Genomic DNA, 10,413 nt, shown 5'->3' with positions numbered 1-10,413 from the left:
CACTTCCTGGCCTTTTATCTGCCATATATGAGTAGTCCTTCCTTTTCAAGCGACCTTGAGAAACTTCCTTATCTTCGGTGCCCACACCAGCGCAGGTCTCATCCATATGGTCTGGGCTCGTAGGTCGGTCATTGTTGTCTACAATGGCTACGGTAGCCATTTACCCCACCTTTTCCGACAACCTTTCCCCGGGTTTTCCGGTTTCCTGCAGTACCTCCACCTCGATCTATCCTTCCGGGACATTTCTGGTGACTCTGCCGCGTGGCCTTTTCTCTGTCAACCATGTCCAGTCGTGCACTTATACACATCAGCCGCACATAAAACCATCATCTTCTGCCGCCGCTACTGATTCAAACTACGTTTCTTGTATGTTTATTAACCCGCTCATAATCGTAGCGTGTAATTCTAGTTTCCTTGACCATCATATATCACACTTGATTGTTAATAAAGCCACAATAATCAAAATGCGGGCAGGCTGAAACACCGCGTGCAAACACGTCTCAGAAAAATTATCTTCACGGCAAAAGCCTTCCTCCAGGAAAATGAGATATTACTTCTCCCCCTGTCCTCTATTCCTGTCCCCTCACCTCTTTCATTTCATTTCTCCATTCTGCCTGCTGTCCTTTATTTCCGCTGCCCCAGCTCAGGTGCTTCAGTATCGATGGCAGATGCCGGGGCTAGCAAAAATCTTTTCTTTCCTTTTTACTATTATTTTTATTAAAACCACTACCACCACCAGGAAAATGAATAACTTTCTCTCACGATATTCTCTTCTTTTCCAATTGAACGACACCTGAATACGGGCTGAAAATCTGTCGGTTCGAATACCCTGGCTGCTAGAACAATAAAGTAAATCCTTCTCCCTCTGGCATTCACTTAACCTGATTAGCCTACAGCTAATGCACCTAATAAAACATCTGAGAAAAGTAACTCATATCTTGTCGTCAGTCTATCTGGTCCCGTTCGCCACATGCAATACTAAGAGCGCCGATTCTTGCCTCTGCACCGCGAAGCTGTCAGCTGTTGTTCACCAAACAAACAAAGCATATAATAAATAACTAAGGCAGGTAAGTAAGCAGCAGCACAAAAATAAATTGAATGCAAAATCAAGGCACTTAAGCCAGGAACTGCGGTAGTGGTGGATACTCGTTACACAAAAATTTTTATTGCTTTTATGCCGGGTTAAATGTTTCCAGGACATGCCGTCTATAAAATCCATGTGTATTAGGATAAGGATGATAAGTCCGTTGAATATTTTTGATCTGAAGAAAATTTTTACATGCGATGAAAAAATGTGTCGACAGAAAGCAATGAGCTTCCAATTTAAAAGATACCGCGCATTTTTTTAAAGTATATATCACAATAAGTGGAAAACGCCTATTTTGCGATTCCGAAAAATTGCAAGTTTGGATACGCGAACAGACACAGCGTAATATTTTGTTTGACGTAAATCTTCTCCAAAACGACTTTTTGGCTCCTGTAATTTCTCAGCAAAAAAAAGAAAAGGAAATCGCATATATTGCTGAAAAATTTACGCAATCAAAGCACCAGTTACCATGTCAATAATCGAACATGAAGGAACCTGAATTTGACGGCAAAACTTTTATCTAGTATTGGTGGCTTCCTTCTACGACTGCGAGGGAAATTTTTCACATACTGTATGGGGAAGTTTTATTTGGTTGCTTGTTGAAGCCTTTTGGAATTTGAAGAATAGCGGGAAGTGTTCGTCATTTTTTCCTTATAAAAAAACAGTCGACCCTAAATAAAATTTCCCTAAAGGATCTTTAGTACCTCTTAGAACAAGCGTCACGGTAAAGTGTGAGATTATATTTTCAGCGGCATAAATATAAATGCCTAAAGTCAGACGCAACTGAACAGTGCAGTGCAAATGCTCCTCAAAGGGCGCACCCTGTAAACGGCGTTCACCTTTTCTCTTGTCATTACGGCTGATCCCAAGGGCTTGCCTCCGTAAAATTAAATTAACCGCGACACCATAATAACCGGTAGACGCCATTCTATATTTCGACTAGTATATGCAGCAGTGCCGTGAGTTGCATTCGACTATAATGCAGATGATACTTGCTTTAGTTACCAGTTGCAATTACCTACCGTTAAAAGAGTAAAGGTTATTGATTCGACTTCGAAGCAGGGGAAAAAAGAAGAAAGAGCTGCAACATACAAAAGGACGCGCCATCCAAAACCGCAGTATGAGAGCAAGCATTAGACAGCACAAAGCTGCAGCAAAGCATGCAATGCACTGCTGCAGATTTGCACGAAAATTCAAGCAATGCAGAAAAATTCCGGGAACGAAGGTGGCAAGAAGGCTGGGGGAATCGGGGCACGACGGTTTTCTACATATGGCAGCGACTGGACCGGTTCGGGTGAAAGGGGGAGATAAGATAACTGGGAAGGCTTCAAAGTTCAGAGGGAGGGGCGTTTATCATCCTCTCCCCATTCTTGTCACTGATTGGCTGCGAAGGTCACGTGACAACTCTTGGTCTATGTGCACACCAAGTCCGACGGCTCATTCTGTTGTCGTCTCTGTGACGGTGTGTTCGTGTTGTCGCAGGAGCTGCAGCTGCTGTCTTCGTCATGGTGCTGAACGTCAACGAGGCTGAGGCGCTGGCCCTCCTCAAGATCCAAGGGCTCCGGCGTCGAGGGGACCTCCGCAAGTGTCTGTTCCTCGTGAAGCTGCTCAGGTTCACCAGCAGAATCCGGCACAACTGGCAAGTGGACTGACTCTTTCCTGCTTTCTAGTCTGCAAGGAGTTTTAGAATAGGAGGACCCTATCGGTTATAGGGAGATGCGGGAATAGCGGGGAGTATGTGCAGAATAATAACACTAGGTCCTGTATTCTGCAGCACATCCTCACTGGCGCCCGGTTGTCTACCGAACCGATAGGGTCCTCCAGTTCTGCATGTTTCCTATTTACCTGTCGATTCAATCTTCTACGTGCGTATTGCAGTCATGTAAACCAAGAGCTACACTGTAGCTCTGACCTCGCAGCAAGAAACAATATGCTTGCAGTCATTACATTATCAACGAAAAAGTTTTAATTTTGAGACCTAAATGTTGAGGCCCACTGATGGGTATTTCAATTTTATGTAGATTATACTTTATTTGACGCTTCACTCTCTGATGTGGGGGTGATGGACGCTCAAATTCGAAAGTTTTTTTTGAGAATGAAAGGAGTCACTTTGTCGATATTAATTTTATGAAGCATGGGTTTGTTTGTTACGTGCAAACAAGAGCCCGTGGTTCCGGGTTTCTGTTGCATTGTTGATATTTAGTTTAGTTTGTGGGGTCAAACACGCTAAATATGCTCAGGCTATGAGTGGCGCCGCAGAGGAATGCAATGACACCATACGCTTATTCAACATGCAAGGCAAATCCAGTTCCTTACATAAGAAGTGGGTGGCAGTTTAACGTCCACATTGGTCAGGGCCAATTCTCACTGTCTCAGAGGTTTCAGGAATTTCGGATTCATTTTGTTCCCGCGCACCACCAATTTAATAATTACGCAATGCATTTCCTGCACTAATCATGTGTTCTTCGACCTCATCGACTTTCCGCCAATACCCGCTGGATAGACGGGTAACGCTGAACCCTTTAAATCAGGCCTTGGTTCACGCCACCTAGCCTTGGCTTGTGTAATTTCACTTTTGTCTGGATTTTAGTCACCAGTCAGGTAACCTTCGCTTGGTTACTTCTACCCGCTTAAAATCCATTTTACCTTCATTGCGCGTAAAACACAATGCTTTGAATGAATCAGCCCCACTGCTTTGAACTGTAGCGTGAAAGCCTTTGCAGAAAACTGTCGTGTTCAGCCGTTTCCTGCTCTTGTCCACACGCACCACGTAATATGTCTATCTCGTGGTACCTGAGTCGATATGCCTTAGTCTGCAAAACTCCCGTCCTGGCCTCGAATTAGATAGAGATAGCTTTTCCTAAAATCAGTTTCTTTTATGGGGCGCTTAACGTCTCACAGCAACTTTGGCTATGATTGACGCCGTAGGGCAGGGCGTCGCAAATTTCGATCACCTGGGTTTTTTTAACGTGTACTGACATCGCCCAGTATAGAGGGGCTTCTAGAATTTAGCCTTCATCGAAATGCGACCGCCACGGCCGGGATCGAACCCGCGTCTTTCGGGTGAGGAGCCGAGCGCCATAAGCACTGAGCCACCGCAGCGCCTACTTCCCCCATGATGATCGTACATATTTTCTTTCGCAATTCCCGGCTTCAACATTCTGTATGTGCCGATGTCGTCAGCATCCTGGGTTTCCACAGAGCCCTCTCTATTCCTTTTTCTTAACTGAAAATTACTTGTTCCCCCAACTGCTTTCCCGCTGCTTGCGCGTCAGTTTTATAGTTCACTTTCTTCCTTTTGTGTCGACATTCCTGAAAGAGCGTCCCGTTTGATACCGGGTGGTTCTAGTCGCCACCATACTACACTCTTTTGCTTTCTATTTCTGTAACGGTTTAATAAATCTGTCAATAAATTAGCAATTATCTTTTAAAACATTTTTAATCCTGCACTTCACAACTTATGTCATCCGCAGGGTTTTGAGCTTCCAATCGATTTTTGCTAATTTCCACCGAAGATTCATTCACATGCCCATTGTTACCTCTCAGCCTCAGAAAGAGTGACTTTATTTGCATCCACATGCGGTTGGATATCGCCACATTATAGTATAAGATGTTTAGTTGTTTCCACATATTTACCACACGCTGCACACGTGTCATCTTGGTTAAATTTCTCTTTGCAGCTTCGCGTTCTAAGACACTCTTACCCAGCCTTAAACAGTTCCGTGCTGCCTCGAGTTATCACGTAAAGTTTCTGTCCAAATCTGCTTTTGGCAATTTTGATGTTCTGCACTCTGCTTCTTTCCCTTTGAAATAATCAAATTTTCACCTTCTGCGCTATTGCATGTCGTTTGAAGCTTTTTTTTCTCCGTCTTTGTGTCCTGCACACTTACTGGCTGGTTTCCTACAGTCGTTTTTCGCCAATGTGTGTCAACGCTCTTTCTGTATAAGCATATAAATACCTTAGCTTCCCATATTTTATCGTCCAATTTCCTCTGGCATATTTCGTATAATATATTTCCCTGAGCTTCTCGTGCTTCGAACGCTGCCCAATCCATATCCCCCTGTGCTGCCTCGTTTGTTGGTTTACACTGAGAACCTGTAGTGCTAATTTTCCAACAGCTCTCTGGTTTATTTTCGGTCTCAACTGAACTTTTGTTCTCGGGCAAAAAACCGCGTTCCCGAAAGTAAGCTCTGGCATCGTTATTCCGCTTAAAAATTCCTTTCAGTACTTTGTATTTGTTGTTACCCCCATAATAACCTATGTTTCGTTATCCACCGGCATCTCTTCGCGCTTACGTGGTAGAAGCCTTTCCGTGTTTTTCCATCACGTATATCTGTCCGTCGTTAACCCATACCTCGCGATAATTGTACTCGGCCACTCCGTTTATATTTTGGCCACACATTGCAAACGTTTTATCCGTTATGTCGTTGAATATAATCAGACCTGAATAATCGAGCTAAAGTGAAGCCCAAAACGTAGTCCTTCGTCTTCAAAAGGATTAGCGAGAGTTCGCAAATTTTCTTGGCTATCTGCTAACAGTGCAACATCGTCCGAATGAATTAAACCGGGGAGCCGCTGGTCTGCTACCTTTCTGGCTAATCTGTAGGACATATTGTTATCTAATTACTTTCTTGTATTCTAAAGATGATAGAGGAGAACCTCGCCTTAATTCTTTGTTCCTTGACAGTTATACTTCTCACATCTTCTCATGTCATTTCAACTTTATTATCTCGGCATATTTCTTGTAGGAAATGAATTCTCTTATGGCGGATATCTTCCTCTATCAGAGCATGTTCCATAGGAGTTCCCTGTTCATGTGGTCTTATGCACAGCTTATGTCCAAGAAGGCTAAATACAAAGGTCTATTTTACGCCCTACATATTTCTATGCATTAGATAAGCGCGAACAGCCTGTCAGCTAAGCGCGCTTATGCCTTCTGAACCCATTCTGCAGTTTTCCCGAGTATCTTTTTGCTTTCTCGCCATGTGCGCACTTTTAATCTCACCGCCTGCGTTGCCAACCTGTATGTAACAGAAGCTATCGTAATTGAAAATGGAAATTTTTTTTTGTGGAAGCGAAATGGCGCAGTATCTATCTCACTTTGCGGCGGACACCTGAACCGCGCTTTAAAGGAAGGGATAAAGGAGGGACTGAGAGACGAAAGGAAGAAAGAGGTGCCGTAGTGGAGGCCTCCGCAATAATTTCGACCACCTGGGTATCTTAAGCATGCACTGACATTACCGCACGGCGGGCGCCGTCGCGGTCGGGTTTCCAATGGGAACCCCGGATCAGTAGCCGAGCGCCCTAACCCCTGAGCCACCGCGGCGGCTCCACGGCTGTCGTGTATTTTGTATTTCTGTCTTTTCTATTTCTTTTTTGTTTCTGTATTTTGTATTTCTGTTTTGCATTAAGGAGACGATTGAAGTCGCCTAAGACAATGAGCTGTCTCTCCATGCAAACGCGCTCTTGGATAGTTTGGAAAAAAGCAACTCTTTCCTGAACCGCATTCGGTGCATACACGGTAACAATGGGCCACTCAATCCTGTTAAGAGAAAAATCAAGGACAATACACCGTCAAAACACACACGAAATAAAAGCCTGCACCTCTAGCCCCAGCATCATCTTTAAAAGAGCGAGCATCCAGCCGAAGTCCCCACTGCATGACGGACGACAGCAAAAAATGTAGTCGTGAAGCATCGCACCATGCCGTCGGTTCCTTCGTTGCCGTCCACTTTCGTCTCCTGCACGGCCAATACATATATATCGCGCTCCGTAATAAGTACACGTGCCCTTGACTTTTCATAGTCGCCAAACCCCTGACATTCAATGTAGCGACTATAAAGGCGGAGGCAGGAGCCATTTTTACGCAAGAGGAAGGACCCAACAGCATGGTGCTTACCTCCCACGTCTAGCGCGCGGCTAGACGCCACTGTTGCCGCCGGTATCGTCCGGCGGAAGAACATTGGCCTGGTCGAGGAGTACCTTGTCGCCTGCCCGCTTGTCAGCCAAAAAGATTGGCCGCGGCCGAAGCATCGGACGCCGGGCTTGAGCCGTCTTTGCTGGGGGTTCCTCGAAGCCGGGCACTATCAGCTTGTCCCCTTGGGGGGTGGACTGGTCGTGGGGACGCTTCGGCGGGGAGGTGACGGGGGCGTGAGGCGAGTTGTGCGGGCGGCGCTCTTCTCGTGGTGGTCCTCGTTCGAGTCTTTTGCCTCGACGGCCTCAGGCTCTGGAGGTCATGCCCCGTTCCCTTAGCGAAGCCGAGGGAGGCTGCCGTCAGTGTTTGGCTCGCTGGTTCGTCGCCAGCCTGGCTGCGATCACTGGAATCCCCAGACGTCGCAAGCGTTGAAGCCGGCTTGACCGCTCGTCCGTACCAGTCGCTGCTTCCTCCGCCTCGGCGGCGCCCTTGAGTTCCGCGGTGATAAATAATAATAATAATTGGTTTTTGGGGAAAGGAAATGGCGCAGTATCTGTCTCATATATCGTTGGACACCTGAACCGCGAAGTATGGGAAGGGATAAGGGAGGGAGTGAAAGAAGAAAGGAAGAAATAGGCACCGTAGTGGAGGGCTCCTGAATAATTTCGACCGCCTGGGGATCTTTAACATGCACTGACATCGCACAGCACACGGGCGCCTTAGCGTTTTTCCTCCATAAAAATGCAGCCGCCGCGGTCGGGTTCGTTCGCCTTTCCGAGCCCGGTCGCCGACGCGTAGGTACGGAAGCAGCCCGCGTCCGCGTGGCCGTAGCGCCTGCACTGGGAACACCTGGGCACCTTGCAGTCGCGGCCGAACGTGACCCGTGCCGTGACAACGCAAGCACTGCCTCAGTCGCCCGGGCACATCCACGAGGGCCAGCTCACCAGCTACTCGCAACTGGTGTGGCAATTCATCTATCTTCATTCCCGGCTTCAACTTGAGTAGCACGGTTCTGGTGGTTGAGCTTTTCTCCTTCATCCCTTGGGCGGGCCAACGCTCCCGCGTCACCTCCGTCACGTTTCCGAAAGCCGCGAAAGCAGTCCGGATGTCGTCGTCAGCGACGCCGTGCAGCATCCGATGTAAGCGCAGCCTTACCTGCTGATCATAGGGGTCGGAGATGATGCACCGCCGTCATTTCACTTGTAGCTTTTTGAATACTGCAAGCTTCTTCGCCGCTTCAGCACTGCTGAAAGTCACCGCCCACACATGGTTAATCTGATACGCCACCAACGCAACGACGTCGGGGAGAGCACGAACGTTGGCGAGGGCGTCCCGAAAATCTTCCACCCTGTAGGGCCTCGCTCCCACATCACCGTCAAGAGATACCGTGTTAAGAACAACACGTCCTGCTGCCAGAGTAGGCAAAACACTCTCGTACTCGTTATCTGCGTCGGCATTAAACCTGTTTCCGCGGCCAGCAAGAGCCTCTATCGCCGCTCCTCCAGAACTCATGATCCTGCGTCCGCACCGAACGGTAGTCGGAAGTAGAATGGCATCCGGACAGAAGACGGGTGCCGAGAAATCGGTGCAGAGTAAAACCTTCCGTCTTGGTCTTGTGTGCATAAAAAGAAATAAAAAAGTGATGTCACAATTGGGATTCGAACCCACACCAGGAAGACCGGACTGCAACCTGAACGCAGCGCCTTGGATTGCTCGGCCATCCCGACAGGACTCGTGTGTTATGAAATCGGTGCAGTTTTGTACAAGATCTTCTTTTCTGTTCTCGTGTGCATAAAGTTTCAAAGTTAGTTTAAAACAATGCTTTGATTACCGAGGGGCGACAAAAAGGCGAACAAAGTTGGTGGGCGAAGTGTCACCCCCTTCTCACTACACGCAGAGCAGCGGGCAATTTTTACACAAAACTCATATTACTCATTCATCCATGACAACTGTACACAGAGAGCAAAAGACATTCACAAGCACATATAACACAGATGAGTGAGGAAAAAAAACTGAAAATTCAAGAAACTAACATGAAGAATCGATATGAATAAAATGCATTGTACATAAATGCACAACACTAAGGTGACAAAAAAAGAAACGGGATCGACAGGCTTAAGCGAAGAGAGCAGGGAAGAAAGTGGAAGGTATGGGGTAGATTTTGTTTGTAGGAAACGGCCTTTTTTAGGCCAAGGAAAAGAAGCCGGTAATTCTTTTGTTAAGCGCCCGCATGGAAGCACCATCCTCAATTGTTGCTTAATATCAGGGTATTTATTGAGCAGATCAGCTATTCGTTGGTTCAGTGTTTGCGTTGAATGGTGAGTTTACTGATGAATCACGGCGACCAACGCTGGCAGCATTCAAATAGCACCGGGAGAGGAGAGCCGGAGACAGCAGCTTCAGACCGAGACACGCACTCTAGCCTCCAGGGATGACGACGAAGTCCGGTAGTAATGCGTTGCCCTCGTCTTCTTCTTACAACATTTTTTTTCCAGTTGGAGCTTTTGAATTCCGTCAGTCTGGATGAAGAAAACAAACAATTTTTGTGTTTAAGTTGACTTCCAACTCCGCAAGAGGTTCTCTTTTCACTTTTTTTCTCAAACTTTCTAGAGAAGGGAAAATTCTCCGAATCGCTCATCATTGTAACGCAGCGTACTCGGCAGAGCAGACGGGCGCGCAGTGATTGTTCTACCCATGCACGGCGATCAGTAGGCGATTGGCGGAAGGGCATCTCTCGGAAAAATACTGTCAGTGCGATGAGGCAGACGCGATGTCATGCAGACGCGCTTCATTCCTTGATTCCGTCACTTCATGCTTGGAGTTCCAGCGTTGAAGAGCTTCAGAAAGCCGCCCTCACCAGCAGAGGCAACCTGACGCGCCCTAACTCGCCGTGGGAAGAGGCAGTTTAGAACAGGGGGACCCTATCGGTTCAGGGGTGCTGGAGAATAGCTGGGATCCAGTGCTCATGCGCAGGACAAGAGCCCCATGGGTGTTATTGTTCTGAGCATGCGCACTGTCGCTCCGCTATTCCCCTTGCACCTAATCAAAAGGGTCCCCCTATTCCAAAGCTCCCTTAAGTTGCCGCTGCGAAGAATTCGATTGGGCGCTGTGCTATCTCCTGCGGTCAGGGCGTCCTTGTCATCCAGGTCGCATATCCCTCCGGTTAAATTTCTTTTCTGTCCCGCTCCCGCCAAGGAGGCAACGCTGAATCACATTATGAAGACTTGCCGCGGACTTCGAGCTGCAAGCGAACATCTGCACAGCCAAGGCTACCATCCAAGACACCCGCCAGCCAGACTCGCGCTTGTGGACACGAGATGGCCTCAGCATCGAAACCTTTTGATATTCAACAAAGAATCCAGCCTTTACCTTTTCCTTCAACTTACGTCAAGGGGCAACTTTGCACAATAA

The sequence above is a fragment of the Amblyomma americanum genome, chromosome 2, assembly GCF_052857255.1.
Source record: "Amblyomma americanum isolate KBUSLIRL-KWMA chromosome 2, ASM5285725v1, whole genome shotgun sequence".
Taxonomy (NCBI): domain Eukaryota; kingdom Metazoa; phylum Arthropoda; class Arachnida; order Ixodida; family Ixodidae; genus Amblyomma; species Amblyomma americanum.
This window is presented reverse-complemented; position numbering follows the sequence as displayed.